Here is a 15,177-nt window from a genome sequence, read left to right as displayed (position 1 = left end):
CCGTAAATTCATAAAAACATGACACATCTAAATTATGCAAGCTATGTCAAATTCACAAGTTTTTAAACAGTGTAAGTAAAATTTAGAAGTGCTTTTCCCTCAACTGAACTTCCTTTAAGAATAAAGCCATCAAAGTCTAAAAGACTCATATGGCCTGATGAATGAAATTATGAAATTTTTACTCACAAATTTAAAAAAGAACAAGATTACCCAGATTTTAGCAACAATCAGTTCCAGAACATCACTGCATCAATGGTATGAACATTAACCAAGCAGAATATGTTTCTGTCCATGTGTCATCATTTTCAAACAATGCATGACTTTGTAAAAATCTACAATATGCAAATAATACAACAACAAACACTTATTATTAAAAAAAAAAAGTCCATGCTCAATAATCCAGGTATTCAATCCAACAATTTTCAGTCAGGTCATCTGGACAGTTTCTTTTTTTTTTTTTGTGCTGAAACATTTCACCTATAAACATAACTGGTTTGTTCCACTTTGGAGTAAGCTGTTTCGGGGAATAATCAGGTTTGTGTTGTGTGTTTCCTTGACTGATGAAGCCGTCTGGATGGAAGGTGAAATGTTTCAGCACAAAAAAAATAAATAAATAAATAAACTGTCCAGATGACCTGACTGAAAATTGTTGGATGGTCCAAAACCTTATTGCCCATTTGCCTGTGGTGGCGGGCAGTAATGACAAACGGAAACATCTGCATCAGCCCTTGAGCTGTTACATATTTTAGAAAAATGAAAAAACATTTTGCTTTCAAAATGCCAGCGGTTTTTCTAATCAGTTTCTAAACAATAAAACAAAATGTTAAAATATGAATCAACAGATGTTTCAACACATTCGTGAGTCGGTTCACTAAGACTGAACAGAACACCTTTTCAGCTACTTTTATTTCACCCAACTATCTTTCATATTTATACATTTCATATTTATAAATTTCATATTTATAAAGCAAGTCACATTAAATATAATCTGGCACAAACTTGCTAGCCACCTCAGCAGGTACGAGTAGTTTACCCTTTGTATGCATCAGAACACAAACGTTCTTGCTGCAGTTTAACTATGACCATTGAAGACATCAGACACAAAAGTGGCAGAAAGAAACAGAAAAATGTTCCGTCACAGATTCTTAAAGATGAAGGACAGAGACACTCCTTACAACTGTGATAATAACTCCTTTATGTGTTGTTAATGCTGTAATTAAATGAGTAATTAAATGTTTATTTTGAAAGTAAAACAGTTACAACTGGATTTATTTACTGTTTAACTCATTACTGGAGGAGAAGATGAATTATAATTTTGCTGTCAAGTCTTCTTGCTTAAAATAAATGTGAGATTTCTTCTCTTCTTTAGTTTTTCTCATGAGACATAATTACTACCAGCTCTCAGGCGACATCACTTGTTTGATGCTAAATGTATAGCCTAAGCGCCTTTGGCCTTTCACAGTCAAAAGCTTTATTGCCTTAAGAGCTATTTACCTAAATTTGGGCAGGTTTTCCTTTAATTACTATATAACTTATCATTTAAATGCTGTTAAACTGTGCCAGCACAAAAAAAGACGTTTGGTTGACAACCAAGCTCGAGGTGCAAATCTCCCTTTGAATTCATTTAGTAAATTAGACAGATGTGTAACATTAAAAGATTGCTATTGCAAGAGATGTGTAAACCATAGATGCATTTGATTTTACTTTAAATGTGATTATCACTCGATGTCAAAAGGTGAATGTTGATGTTGGTGTTCTTGCCTCTCTGCCTTTGTTTCTCTCAAATATCTCCTGAATCACTTAACAAATTTTAGTGAAACTCTCAGAAGTAATCACTAAATATACTAAACCTTCACTACTATACTACTACTGATATATCTTTGGAGTGAATCCCATTAAACTGGGCTTAAAAAATGGCTGTAAATCAGTCAAGTTTAAATATCATGTGGTAGTGGTTGAGGTTAATTCACAACACAGTTTGTAACATCTTGAGATATTACTTGAAACTCTCGGATCATATGTTGGCATTGCATCTGCAATTGATTAGCTTTTGCAGTCAAGCCACATTGATGGGTAAGTAATCTTAGCAGACAAATCTGGCTACAGTATACCTCAGTGCATTTGACAACTATTGTACTAAAAGGGGTTGAGATAGGGGAGAGGTAGGGCAGCCGACTTGGGACCAGGAAGTTGCAGTTCAATTCCGAGCCATTCCCACAAGTCGTGGTGTTTGAGCAAGACACCTAATCCCTAATTGCTCGCCGGGCACTTGCATAGCTGCCCACTGCTCCACCTGGGTGTATCTCTGGTGTGATGGGTTAAATGCAGAGAAATAATTTTGCCATTGTATGGGAACATACATTGATGACAATCTCAGACTTCCCTTCTATAAAAGTATGTGCAATAGTAGCAGACAATCATTCACAACACACACTCCAAGCTCTAAATGATTGATTTTATGAGGTCATACAACGTATTGCATGAGATTGTGCATAACTGTATTTCCAGGATTTGACCAAAATGTCTATTTCTCCACATGAGGCAATCTAAGATTTAATCTCTAGCATAAAATTATCATCCAGCATCAACTGAACATGTATTATTTTAATTAAAGCAAGGTTTTTCCATTTAGTTAAGATGCCAAATATGGGAGGGAGTGGGTTTGGAATGAATGCAGATAAATTAAAACAAGCAGCTCATTAAAACCTTAACAGATCCACATTAGTGCCATAAACTTTTCTTTGATCTTCACTAAAAACAGTTAGCTGTGCTAAAAGACAGAGGCAATGCGCTCTAACCCTTTCAGCACACGTTTGGATACATCTGAGGCCCACAACTGTAATTATACTCTGACTAATCCGTTTGCTGGAACCACTTTCATGCAAGTGTGAAGAGTTTACTGAGGCAAACCATTAAGCTCCCTCCCCTCCTGATCCCAGCTCCCCGCTGCATTCTCCATGTTTTGGGTGCACCTCTGAAAAGCCTGTCAGGATTAGAAAAGTCACTCTCTCCTTTTCTCCAGCTAATCTAATCCTCCTACCTTTCCTGCTGGATGTCTCCTGATGGAGGGAAACAGATAAAAGGGTCTCTGTGATTCCCTGGCCAGGAAAATCACAGCACTTGTTCGGCGCTCCTCTTCCCTGTGCGCAACACTCACATTCTCTCCCTCATTCCTGGATGTGGAGCTGAACAAAGAGACATGCTTTTAATTTCAAAAAGACTAGCCCTAGGCGAGCTTCTCTTGTACGGAGCGTTCTACTTTGTTTCGTGCACGCAGAATTGACACCGTGTATTTGTGTTTTGATCATAAAAAACATAGCAGGGTTTGCAGAAGCCAGGCAGTGATAGATGGGAACAACAAAACACAAACACTTAGCTGTCAGATGCTCTCAAAGCCCTTTAAGTACCAACACGTTTGAAAATAGAGCATCGTAAATAATGCTTAACGGGGCAGCTTAATGCCACTCTGAAAGCTACAGTATTACTGACAATTATTTCATGTGCACTACCGGTTTTACTCAAGTTAGGATGCTTTTTGTTAACTAGAAATGTTAATAAGCACTGCAAAAAAGGTGGGCGATTATGTTTTTGCCCATGTCTGTGCACTGTCAGTAAGGATTATAATGAAACTCATAGACTATACATATTGAATGTACAACTGCTTACTATTGGTATTTGAACTGTTACAAGTCACAAAAATAGCTAAAACTTGGTCAGTTTTATAAACAATAACATAAGATTAGGTATGATAAAAGCTGAGACGGAGCCTCAACCCATTATCTAAATGTTAACAGATTGCAAAATAATTTTAGTCAAAATTTTGCCATTGGTCATTTCAAGGTTCTTTATTGTCATTCACAGCACAAAGTGGAACGGCATTGTGTACGCAGGGTCCCAGTTACATCCAACAATAGCAAAAATATCAATTGTAAAAAGAAACAGTAAATAAGGATCTAAGATATCCTCTAGTAACTAACAATATGCCGAACAACAGCAGCACGAACATGAGTCTTTGTGGGTAGATGAGTACGAATGAATGAATACAGCAGCATGAAATAATTAGCAGCATGAGATCAGCAGCATGGATAATCAGCAGCACATATCACCAATCAAAGTTGCTTTTCCACCATCACAGACATCTACACCTCCAGATGCAGGAAAAGGACCATCTGCATCATGAAGGACCCCACTCACCCAGCGCACACACTTTTTGCCCTGTTCCCCTCAGGAAGGAGGTTGAGGAGCGTTAAGTGTAGAACCACTAGACTGAGGAACAGCTTCTACCCTGAGGCTGTTAGATTCATGAATATCCCTGTGAAAAATCACATCATGTTGCTGCTGATCTGTGTCATGTTGCTGCTGATCTGTTTCATGTTGCTGCTGATCTGTTTCATGTTGCTCTGTTCATTTGTGTTCATCTGCTCACACAGACTCATGTTTGTGCTGCTGTTCAGCGTATTGTTTTTATGCTATTAGTGCTTAGTGTATATTTAGTTGATGTTTTTCTTAGTTCATATATTAGATCTTATTGCTGTTTTTTCTTTTACATTTTTATTGTTGGATGTAACTGGGCCCTGTGTACATTATTTCGTTCCACCACATGTACCTCACGGGGTGCAAATGACAAATAAAGAATCTCTGAATTACAGTGATTTTTCTGGTTAGATATTCATGAGTCTAACAGCTTCAGGGTAGAAGCTGTTCCTCAGTTTAGTGGTTCTACGCTTGCTCTTTAACCTCCTGTCTGAGGGGAGCGGGACAACTCTATGTCTGTAAGGAAAATATTTCAGGAACAACAACATGCTTCTTCCATTTTGGGTCACAGGGGTCGCCGGTGCCCATGTCCGGCAATCACTGGGCGAGAGGCGGGGTACACCCTGGACAGGTCGCAAGTCCATTACAGGGCCACATAGAGACAAACGAGACAAACAACCATTTACTCTCTCTCACTCACACCTAGGGACAATTTAGTTACCAATCAGCCTAACATGCATGTTTTTGGTCTGTGGGAGGAAACCGGAGTACCCGGAGGAAACCCACGCATGCACGGAGAGAACATGCAAACTCCACCCAGAAAGGCCCCTGGACCGGGGTTTGAACCAGGGACCTGCTCGCTGAGAGGCAGCAGCTCTACCAGTTGTGCCACGTGCTGCCCCAACAAACTTCCTGTTAGAAATTATTTTAGATCGTGAATAATTAAAACGTGAATGCTTTTATATTGTGACTCAGAAGCTCCCCTGCTGTCTCTCATAAAACTTCATCTAGACCTGGAGGCTGACTCGGACTGAACACACCATTCTGAGCAACGTCTCCCTGACGCCATCATGACAGTGTAGTGAACCAGATGACCTCAAATCTACCAGATGGACAGAGACTGTTATTTTCATTGATCTGAATAAGTCTGGGCCATCTGATGAACTTTCTTTCTTGAATTAATCAAGCAGAAAAGACAATTCTTTATAATCATTGCTGTCTTACAAATGTTTTGATAATCAAATTGTGTTAGTTCACTCAATGCTTTACAGGTTGAAAAGAACTACTCATTTTTATTTTACATAAACAGTAAGTAATGATTTTTATTCCTCATTCAGAGAAGAAATCACCTGAATATGCCTTTCTTGATTTTCTGTCTGAAATGAGCAAGTCGTAAGTGTGTGAAAGTTGAGGCTTCGGTCAGCTAAATGTTTACTGAAGAAGAAATGTCATGTTTAAACTTTTTCAGAAGATTACAAAGTGTGAGACTCCAAAAAGTCTGCTGCTTCTGCAATAATCTTTTCTGTATGTTAAACAAGTTTCATTCTCTGACCTCGACTGTTGATAAACACCTTACGTCAAAAACACACCTCTTTCTGGTCCTTCCACGAATCAGAAAGCTCTAAATTGAACAGGAAGTAAACTCATTTAAAATGTGACAACTTCCCAGTTCAAGCCAGAATTCTAGAGTCTAACAGATTGAGAGTTCTGAGAGATGTTGGATTGAGAGCTGACAACAGGTCCGATAGTCCAACAGAATGAGCAGATTGAGAGTGCAGCCGGTTCTGAAAGTTTCAGAGCAATGAAGAATCCAGAGGTTTTGGGATTATAATTCTGTTTTGAACTAACCACGCACGACTCTTCGAGGATTTTAGCTGTTTTCAACGGAGACGCTGATATCAGTTGAAAAGGATTCTTACTGAGCTGATCTATCATCAACCAGGTAACGGCCTCTTCTTCGACTAAAGTGTACCGTGGACAGGCTGGAGATCTGACGGAGCGTGCAACTTCTGGTCAAACAGATTAAATTCCCTCACACATTTCCTCTGTAAGATAAATCTCAATTTAATCTTAAACTCTTCTCTCTCATAAATCAGTACAGATATTTTTAGAAATGTCTGAAGCAAAGTCCTCAAATCACCGCCGAGTGATTTGAAGTTCATTTTCTGTGAAACTGTCTGTTATTATTTTCATATTTTGCCAAATTAATGTAAATGTTTGATGTTAAACTTTGATTTTGAAAATAAATGATTCCATTCATTTGATGGGTCAAAGATAAATAACGTCTCTCGTTCACATTTCTGTTAAATTCAATGCACGGCATTTACAGTCAGAAAAATGAAGAACTCGTGAATATTGTATGCATATATAATTCATATATTTGTCATACAACAAGTGACACGTACCTCACGCGTCTCACTACAACAGATACGGAATGTAGGATGTGAGAGACGGAGAACACCCAATGAAATATTCCGATTCATCCAACAAAGTTGTCAGATCTGACGAACTGTTTCTTTGTGTTGAAATACTTCGTCTTTCATCCAAAGGACTTCATCAGTCCGAGGAGCCACAACAAACTCAATCACACAAGCAGCACACTCACATAGTGAACCAACCAGTTTGGTGGTGATAAGATGGTTTTCACTTTGGTAATGGCTACCTCACAGGAGTCAATGGGGAGAGAGCGGACTCCAGAAATCATCTTATCACCATGAAACTGGTTGGTCCACTATGTGTGTGTGCTGCTTGTGGAATTGAGTTTGTTGTGTCTCCTCGGACTGATGAAGTCCTTTGGATGAAGGATGAAACATCTAATAAAAAAATAAACCATCCAGAGGACCTGGCTTAAATTTGCTGGACTACTGAAATGTTCATGTGTTATGATGATGATGATGATGGTATTATAAAAGTCAACAGAAGAACAGGCTGGGGGTTCATTCTGTGACATTGTATTGTGCTCTGTCCATGAACACCCTTACAAGTAAAAGTTTGTTTAAAATCTTCACATCTTTTTACTGTGTCAACAATGTTAGTGAAAGAGATTGTTTCCTAACACTTCATTAAATGATGTTTAATTAAACTCTTACAAATTATTTATTAGATGCACAAGAACAACTAAATACATTTCAACCAATTCAAGATGGTCACCACAGATATTAAACATTAGCCAACACAAAAATGTCTGTCAAATTTTTACAGATATTAACTTTGTTGTGGACAGCTGACAATGATCACAACAAAAATTATAAATGCCAACAGAATGGGCAAGAAAAGTGTCAAAAATGTGATTAACTGTTTGGAGTAACTCACAAAAAAGGTTAAATCGTCATCTGGACAGATTCTTTGAAGAAACATTTTGTCTTTCATCCGAAAGACTTCGTCAATCTGAGGCCTGCCAACACAATCTGTCGTATAAATAGCACCTTATTGACGTGTTTCAAGCCAGCATGCTGTGGAGTTCCCAGAAACTGGCTTTAAAACATGCAAAAGGCTTTATACACATGTTTGGAGTAAACTTTGTTGTTTAGCCAAATATTTCATGACAGATTTTAATCAAACTCACATAAATGTCTGATTAACTGATTACCTTTTGGAGTCAATCCAATTGAAGCTGGTCGCCCAGCAGTCAGTCTTACAGACATTCAGCTAACATTTTATTTGGTAGTGGCTGAGAGTCATTACCACACATATGCTGAGTGTGACATTACATTGCATCAGCATATATAAAACATTATTTTCAAGGTTGGACCAAAACAGCCATCATCATTTCTCAACATATTATGATCTATTTTTTTTTTTTAACTCTGGCATGAAAGAAATTGATATTCATTCCTTCAAAGAAACACAGACTTCTTATTTTCCTATTCTGTTTAGCTCTTGGATGGGTTTGCAGCAGACAGATTAATGGAGACACATGAAAAGAAACTGGTGCCATTTAACCTCAGGCTGCTGTTGGGATGTGTGGCTTACAAGCACATAACTATCCCTGGAAATTGTGCAACAATGTCTCTGATCATAAAATTGCTGAATATAAATCAAAGCGTAAAAGAGAGCAGCAGCTACCTTATATGTTTTTACTGTATTTACATTGAACCACGCTGTGATAAGACCCCTTGGTGCAGCGGAGCAGAGCACCAAGTTGCTGTTTGACATTCTCAAAACATTCACTCATTTACATGTTGAGGCCGGCGCGGGGCAGTTATTGGTTCATCTCGCCTCGATATGCTTCAGTGCTGTCATTTAGGAGGCTGCTGAGGCCTACGCTTCACACTTTTCACAGTGATCTACAACCGATGCTTCGGTCTGGCAATAACACATAAGGGGCACAGATACATTTAGCCAACTCCGAAAGAAAACGACATATCACAGCCACAGGGCTGAGTGATGGCTCTATTTTCTCTTCCCGTCTCTGCTTGTGTGTCTGCCTGCACGTAAACAAACATTTCTAAAAGAAACACAGGTTCTGCAATAGCTTTTGAGGAAAATAGGCATGGGCTGGTATGATATTCTGACAGCCTCATAACCTTGAACAAAATAACAAATAATTTTATTATATTACATTATTACAAAAAAAAACAAAAACAAAAGCAACATTTATTTGATTTTATTAAAAAGGGGAATAATCGTACTTTCCTCATTGATTATTATCACTTATTGCTTGATTTTGATCATATTTTACATATACTATTTAACATAATAAATAATGAATTATATCCATCCATCCATTATCTTTATCCTGAAACTGAATGGATTTTATTTGTTGCTTCCAGTAATTCATGTAACATCTCTCCCAGTATAGGTTTTCCGCTTCCCCATTCCAACCAGGTGGTAAAAAATCTATAAGTGGAGCTTGACTGTAACTTAAAGTTAGATAAACAGATCAGTTCTGTTGTGAAAACCAGCTTCTTTCAGCTCCGTCTGCTTTCTAAAGTAAAGTCACTCCTTAGCCGTAGTGATCTGGAGAAGGCCATCCATGCCTTTGTGAGCTCTTGATTACTGTAACGCCTTATATGTCGGTATAAATCAGTCTTTAGTCTCCTGTTTACAGCTTGTACAAAACTCTGCTGCTCCCTTGTTGACCAACACATGTAAATATGAACACATCACTCCTGTCCTTTCATTGTTGCACTGGCTCCCAGTTCACTTTAGGACACAGTTCAAGCTGCTGCTGTTTGTTTTTAAACCTTTGAATGGCCTTGCACCACCGTATATTTCAGAACTTTTAAAAGTCCACCAGCCCAGCAGAGCTTTACGGTCTGCTGGTCAATATCTGCTGGAGGTGCCTTGCTCAAGGTGCAAACAATGGGGGGACTGGTCCTTTTCTGGTGCAGGCCCAAGAGCCTGGAAAACTCTTCCCTATGAGCTGCGTGACATCTCTGATCTGGTTCTGTTCAAAGCCAAACTGAAAACCTACTTATTTAAAAGGGCTTTTAATGTTTAACTTTTAGTATATTAGTATTTAGTATTTTTTTTTATCTCTTTTACCTTCTTTTATTCTGGCTGTGTTTTTGTGTGGTTTTTTTTTCACTGATTTATTGTGTCCTGTTTTTTATTTTGTTTTATCTTGTAAAGCACCTTGATCAATGGAAGGCATTGTTGGAAGGTGCTATAGAAATAAAGTTTAATATTATTATTATTATTATTATTATTATTATTATTATTATTATTATTATTAACAACCGCTTCTTCCTTTTCGTGTTGTGGGGGTCACTCGTGCCCCGGTCTGGGATTTGAACTGGGGCGATCTGCTCACTGGGAGGTGGAAGTTCTACCAAATGTGCCAATGTGCTGCCCATAATTAATTATTAATTAACCTTTATTTCTACAGGTTAGTCTCATTGAGCCACGGGGACTGATTTACGAGAAGGACCTGATTTTAACAAAGAACACAGATGTGGTGCAAACAACAGTAGACAACCATGTACAAAGCATATAAAAGGAGCAAGTAAATAGAAGAAATTATATAAAAATGAAAAAAAAAGCAGCTTCATTATAAAGTGATGTAAAATAGTAATGTATAAAACAGGAACACATCTGCGTTGGTTTTTCCCATGAACTTAACAGATGTTTGAAGCCACTTAGAGAGGTCAAAGTCAAGAGCTTCAGGTCTTTTTGTAAGATATTCCAGGGAACAGGACTGGAGTAGGAGAAGACCCTTTTACCAAGTTCAGTCCTCACTGAGGGAACACTGCAGGTAATAATGTCCTGAGAGCACACGCTGTAGCTGCACTCATGCAGAGGCATGTAGGAGGAGATGTATGAAGGCAGCAGACCAAGAAGTGATTTAAAGATGAAAATGTACCAGTGAGAGAGACTGTGTGAAGATAAAGATGTCCAGTTAGCCAGTGAATACTGGGTGCAGTGATGGGTACGATCGTTACAGCCAGTAATGAATCTTAGTGCACCATGATAGACAGCATCCAACATCTGCAGGGTTCTTGTAGGAGCGTTCATGTAAATAATGTCACCGTAGGAAGGAAAGTCACAGATACAAAGTGTTTCCTAGCATTCAAAGTTAGACTAGTTAGAATTATAGTCAATTCAATTTCAATGCACAGATACAGTAAACTCCAATTCTGAAAATAAGTCTGAACATTTTGCTAACATAATGTAATGATTTGCAAACCTCCTAAACACAACTTATATTCATAAAGGAACATAGTAAACATGTTAAATGTTTAAACTAAAATATTGTAAAATTTTCAGAAAAAACAAGGTAATTTTGAATTTGATGGCAGCAACACATGAGATATCCTTTCTTCTTTTAACAACATCTGTAAATCTCTAAGAACTGAGGAGACAAGTCGACAGAGTTTTTGAAGGTCAATGTTGTCCCAATTTTGTCTGTTAAAGAAATCTATCTCAGATGGTGAGAGGTCTGGACTGCAGGCAGACCAGCTCAGCACTCTTCTATTACAAAGTTACCATTGTAATAGATGTTGTTTAGCATTGGCTTGGAAAAATATGAAATCCTCTCTGAAAAATATGTCATCTTGATGGCAAAATATGTTGTTGTTAAACCTGTATATACTTTTTCTGCATTAATAGTACCTTTCCATGTGTGTAAACTGGTCATGTCACAATGCACCCTGATACCATCAATGTCTTTGAACTGTGTGCTAATGGCAGGCCAGATGATTCCCCTTCTTTATACTTTGTAATAGAGAGGACATACGATTTGTGGTTTGAAAAAAAAAAAATCAAATTTTAGTTTGTTTGTGCTATGGACCGGAGAAGATATACAGTGAGGATGACTGCAAAACAAAGATACTGTAAATGCTTTGTTTCTGGTTTCCTATTTAAATGTGTTTGAACTATAGGAACAGAAAAAAAAGAAAAAAGGAGTTTTGACGGGCAGCACGGTGGCACAACTGGTAGAGCTGCTGCCTCTCAGCGCACAGGTCCCTGGTTCAAGTCCCGGTCCGGGTGCCTTTCTGGGTGGAGTTTGCATGTTGCATGTTGCATGTTGCATACATGCGTGGGTTTTCTCCTGGTACTCCAGTTTCCTCCCACAGACCAAAAACATGCATATTAGGCTGATTGGTAACTCTAAATTGTCCCTATGTGTGAGTGAGAGAGTGAATGGTTGTTTGTCTCGTTTGTCTCTATGTGTCCCTGGGATGGACTGGAGACCTGTCCAGGGTGTACCCCGCCCCTCGCACAGTGATTGCTGGACATGGACACCAGCGACCCCCGTGACCCAAGATGGAAGAATGGGTAAAAGACAATGGATAGATGGATGGAGTTTTGACTTGATCACACCCTTTTATACCTTGAAACAGGTAAGTGCCTTACAGGAAATAAGCACATTTTTCATTAAAATACAGTAAAACTCCCATTTTCACATGCAAAAAAGATAAACAGGGGGTTTAATTTCTTATGTCAACCATCCATGATCTTTATCAACTTCTTCCTTTTCAGGTCGTAGGATTCACTGGTGCCATATTCTCAGTCACAGTGCAAGAGGCGGGGGACACCATGGACAGGGAAACGTAAAGACAAACAAGACAAACAACCATTCACTCTCTCACTCACACCTAGGGACAATTTAGAGTCACCAATCAGTCTAACATGCATGTTTTTGGTCTGTGGGAGGAAACTGGAGTACCCGAAGAAAACCCACAAATGCACAGACAGAACATGCTAACTCCACCCAGAAAGGTGTCCGACTCTGGCTCGATGTTGCAATCTTCTTGCTGAAAGGCAACAGCTCTACAACTGAGCCACCATGCTGCCCTATTAAGGATTTCTTGACACATACAGACTGAGAACGAGGAGACTTCATGCAGACACACATAGATGGAGCTGTGTGTCTTTGAAACTTATGTTCCTCTCAATTTTCCACTTTACAGTTCAGTTGCAAGATCAAGTGGTTACATTAAAACTTTATATTTTTGTTGTTTTTGTTATTTCATACTATAACTTTGGGAATTTTACTATTTTACACTCGTGCTGCTAATGGAAAGAAAACAATTCCCATATCCATATAGGATTTAATCTGCTAAGCAGTTTTTTTTCTTCATATTTTGTAATTCATCAAATTTCTGTGGCTGGCAGTTCTTGACATCATGCAAACCAGTTTACCACCAGAACTCTTAAGAACAGAGTCATGCTGTTCTGCAGGGTGTTTTAAAGAAAATCATTAAGCTCCTAACCAGTTTGTTTCAGCCCCAACGGTGCTTCACAGATGTTCAGGTTAGTCATACTGTGTCTTAAACCCTGTGATTCTTTCTCTTGAGCTCAGCAGAGTTTGGTTTGAGAGAGGAGTGAAGGAAGCCATCTTTGTGCAGAGGACCCGTCTATCATTAAACAGAGGCAGAGACGTCCGTGTTGAACCCTTTTATAATGCTGTTATTACAAGTATCAGTCAGGCCTCTGTGAATAGCGGGCACTATCGATCAGCACTTAGGCTGATGGTCCTCCTTGATCATGTGAGCAGCTAGTTTTGGCTGTCACCAGCAAACTGGTTGATCCACTATGAGAAGGTGCTGCTTATAAAACTGAGTTTGCTTGTGTCTCCTCAGACTTGATGTCTAAAGAAGAATTTGTCTGGCTCAACCTTGTTATTGATAAGAACAAATCAATAAGTGAACCCCCCCCCCCCCCCCAACACACACACACAAGGCGTGGCTGAATGGTAAGCGCTGTTGTCCAATGATGAGAGACAAACAAAATCTACTTTGCAACTGGTAAGTGTGGCTACACTTATCTCTCCATTTCTCGGTTCTTCTCAGATGTAGATGATTTGCCACTGTGACTTATTTCCTCATTCTTTGGTAGAAGTGTCAATGTAAAGTGGGCGGTATCATAACTGGTCATTGTGTTCGAGCCACTCCACCTGTTGTGGTCCTTATTCGCCCTTAAATTCAGATTTCAATTTCTTTAGCTTGTCATGGCACTGCTTATCAGTCCAGGTGTAGCCATACTGCACCATCATCTCCAGTATCTCTCAGTAAATGCATTAATTTCTTGTGGCGCATTCCATTAACACGATGAGGAAGTGGCGGTTCAGATGTAGTTTACAGTTTTGATGGACTAGTCATCCAGTGACGTAGCTCCGCTGGTCAATCAATGACTGCTGTTTGCTTACATCAAAATCTTCACCTTGGAGCAGTCCGCCTGGAACCTCAAACAAGACGGTCCCATAAACCAGACTGAGTGGGGTTGGTGCCGGCAACGTGCAGGCCCTTTACTGGTGCAATGTGGTACCGAGCCGAGGAGAGTTGAGACAGTGGCAAAGCACCATGTGTCCCTGAAACTGAGCTCCTCTTTGTCTCTGATGTGTGTCCCATCAGTGTGTGAATGTGATCTAAAACAATAGCTATGTTTACATGCGCAGAATTCTCTGACCGGATTGAAATGTGTTCTGTTTGAATAATTCAAATGTGTTGTTTACATGGGCACAATCAGTTCATGATGAGCGTTTACATGCAGCGGGCTTTGTTCTGAACAGCAGTACTGACATGCGCAGTGTGGTAAACTCTCCTTAAAAAAAAACACCGAAGAAGAAGTTCTACTTGCGGGTGAACGTAAACAAACCTGAGCACCTAAAATGGACCCGCGACAGGTTTTAATGATGTTGGAGACGTTATTGCACTCCCTGACTGAGCTACAGGTAATAGAAATCATTTTGAGCTCTTTAAAAGTTTCTAGTAGAAATGTTGTGTCGCTCACCGACCAGTTTTACTTCCCTGACATGCTAATATTATTAGCGTTAGCCAGGCGGAAATGGCAAAGTCGCACATGCGCAGTCAGGTCAGTTTTTCACGATCAGATAAAAACGAACAGATCAAGCGTTTACATGCGCACCGATCGGGTTTCGGATCGGCGTAAACCACCCGTTTCGTTCTGATCAGAAATTATAACGGATCACGCCGAATACACAAAAAATAACCCGAACGGAGTGTTTACATGACACACTTTTATTCCGACCGGCCATTTGATCCGGTTACTTATGTCCATGTAAACATACCAACTGATTAGTGTTGATGTACTCTGATTAGATTTGTAGAGATGTAGTAAAGTACTGCATGGATGCCTGTGTGAAAGCCCAAATGAAGGCACAGATTGTTTTGTAAAGTGCTTTACATTTTTTAGTTGGAAAGAAAGATGCTTTCCAAGTAAAGTCCATTTACAAGTCAAAAAATGATCAGCCTTTCAACTTTGAAGACAGGGGATTTTATTGAGTGAGCAGATTTAATATTTTATCAATGGGTTTCAACTCATGGCTCTTAACAAGGTCACATATGCAGCATAATTTAGTCATCAGTCACTGAGCTCTACTCGCTCACACACACATGCACTTTCTTTCTTGTGAATTTCCAAATAATAAAAAGGGAGACGGATGTCAACTGCAGTAAACATTTTTCACTTTCTGCTGAAAATTTGCTGTCAGCTGTCTACCTGTGCAGTCAACTGCAG

General features: G+C 39.2%; 1 protein-coding gene across 1 annotated transcript in view; it reads right to left on the bottom strand.

Annotated features, from left to right (window-relative positions):
• Positions 1–15,177, bottom strand: part of LOC119425045 (netrin receptor UNC5D) — a 215,966-nt gene that overhangs the window by 164,333 nt on the left and 36,456 nt on the right. The gene's annotated exons all lie outside the window — the stretch shown is intronic.

Source organism: Nematolebias whitei, chromosome 18, assembly GCF_014905685.2.
Source record: "Nematolebias whitei isolate Nwh7 chromosome 18, NemWhi1, whole genome shotgun sequence".
Taxonomy (NCBI): domain Eukaryota; kingdom Metazoa; phylum Chordata; class Actinopteri; order Cyprinodontiformes; family Rivulidae; genus Nematolebias; species Nematolebias whitei.
This window is presented reverse-complemented; position numbering and strand designations above follow the sequence as displayed.